The following is a 2,372-nucleotide window of genomic DNA, read 5'->3' as shown; positions in this document are numbered from 1 at the left end:
AGCCATGTAGTTTATAGAGTGGTAAACATCTGCAAAGAACCTTGTGGGAAACACTATCCTATCATTCTGGGAAGAATCTCAAAGTGGACATATTTGCCAGTAATCATAGCTCCCTTAAGATGAACCCAAAAAGTGCAGGTGGAAAGGAAAATAGAGGACAGAAGGGAAGGGAGCTGAGTGGAAGGAGAATGTCAGTCTGGGGGAAATGTTATTGTGGGTTAACATGACTTTATGAACTTTTTTGGGATCTGTGTGGATTCTACTTATTCTAATTATTTATTTCCAAGTTATATTTTTTATATTTTATATAATACTAACATTACATTAAAGAGTAGATTATGTGGCACTCCTGCTTTTGGTTTTTGGATTTTCAGGGAAATCACACCAGAGAGAGCTTCAGCAACTTGCCCACGTGTATGTGAGAAGGGACATTTCAATCATTAGCTGTTTGGCTTTTAAACCTTCTCTGATATTTATAGAAACTATACATTGTTGTAGTAGCCCACTGAGAATAAAAGGTACCTTGTATCTTGGTTATTTTTGTACAGTTACACATGAGGTTTATTCCTGGATTAGTACAGAAAACTTTCAACTAGACCAAAGACAATCACAGAGCTTGTGAATACTGTCACTGACAAAGTGCAGGCCTGTATCTCAAGACATTTTTCAGACTGTGACCTTTGCAACATTTAAAATTGTTTCTCACTCACCCATCCTTGAATGGCTCCCTTCTTTTGGCTTCTATGACACCACATTCTCTTATTTTCCTTCTCTGTGTCCTCTACTTCTCATCCACCTTTCTAAGCCACCCTTCTTTTCACAGCCTACTCACTCTCTCTAGGAGTTGTCATTCACTGCACCCTCCAGATTTGACCATCTCTACCCTGATGAGTCCTACATCTATATCTCTAGCCCAGACTGCCTTATAACCTACAGACTCACACATTCAACTGCCTGCTTAATATCTATACATGGGTGTCCCACAGGGATCTCCAACTCAACATGCCAAAAATACCTTCCCTCTAAAACCAACTCTCCCTGTAGCCCCTATCCACTATCCACTCAGTTGGATATGACCCCACCATCCACTCAGTCGCCTAAGCCAGAAAACTGAACAGCATCCTTGACACCCTGTTTTACATACCCAAATCTCATCCCATCAGTCATGAGACACAGCTGAATAGAACCCTGCATCATCTCTGGAATCTGACCACATCTCTCCATGTACACTTCTGCTGTCTTAGCGCAGGGTACCCCCATCTCTCACTTATGACACTCAAGTAGCCCTCTCCTCTGCTTCCCCACTCTGCTTCTCTCCATTCCATTACCCACTCTACAACCAGCGTGAGAGTTTTAAAACAGAAATCTCATCATTTTTCCCTGCTGCTTTCCTTGGCTCTTAAGATAAAATCCATACTCCTTAAGATTGCTTACAAGGCTTCTCTAACTTGCACTCTGCACTTCAGACTCAATGCATTTTGTTGTTGTTGTCCTTCAAGAGAACTATAGTCTCTCACCAACAGGATTTACAAACACGATTCCTGTTCCCTGAACACCTCTACTTCCCTACTTTTGCTTAACTCACCCTAGGAGCCTATCTTGACTCTCTGTCCCCAATACACACACACACCAGGACTAGCACCCGGGTGTGAGGTAATTATTCGACTGCCTGTCTTTCCCCTAGACTACACAGACCATGAGGGCAGGTACCATGCCTATTTTTACAGTTACATCCCAGCACCTAGCACAGCGCCTAGCATATAGAAGTTCAGCGGATATTTGTAGAATAAATGAGTTTTTAAAAAATGTGTTATTGCTTTGAACTAACAGCAATATCGATATCCTAAGCCTACTTTATTTGTATGCAGAGGAAGCTAACTACTGAATCAAAAAAAAAAGTGTTCTAGTTCTGTTTTCTGCTTTTAAAACTTATCTGTAATCAGTGGAAACCTTTTTTCCAAAAAAATCTGTGTTACAGACCAATTTATATAAGATAGGCAAAAATAGAGCTGCTCATATTGTAATGAGAGTGGTGGAGGGGGGAGGCCCTTTCACAATCCCATCTTGATCCTGAGAGATTTCCAAGGAACCTGTTAGAACACTCAAAGCTTATTGTGAAAACCATTGATCCCTCCAATCCCACTACAACCGGCAGAAATATTCACTTCACTGGGAACTTTTGTTTTTAAAATCTTTTGAGGGCCGGCGCAGTGGCTCACGCCTGTCATCCTAGCCCTCTGGGAGGCCGAGGCGGGAGGCTCGTTTGAGCTCAGGAGTTCAAGGCCAGCCTGAGCAAGAGCGAGACCCTGTCTCTACCAAAAAAAAAATAGAAAGAAATTATCTGGACAACTAAAAATATATATAGAAAAATT

The sequence above is a fragment of the Propithecus coquereli genome, unplaced genomic scaffold, assembly GCF_000956105.1.
Source record: "Propithecus coquereli isolate 6110/MARCELLA unplaced genomic scaffold, Pcoq_1.0 Scaffold138, whole genome shotgun sequence".
Lineage (NCBI taxonomy): Eukaryota > Metazoa > Chordata > Mammalia > Primates > Indriidae > Propithecus > Propithecus coquereli.
This window is presented reverse-complemented; position numbering follows the sequence as displayed.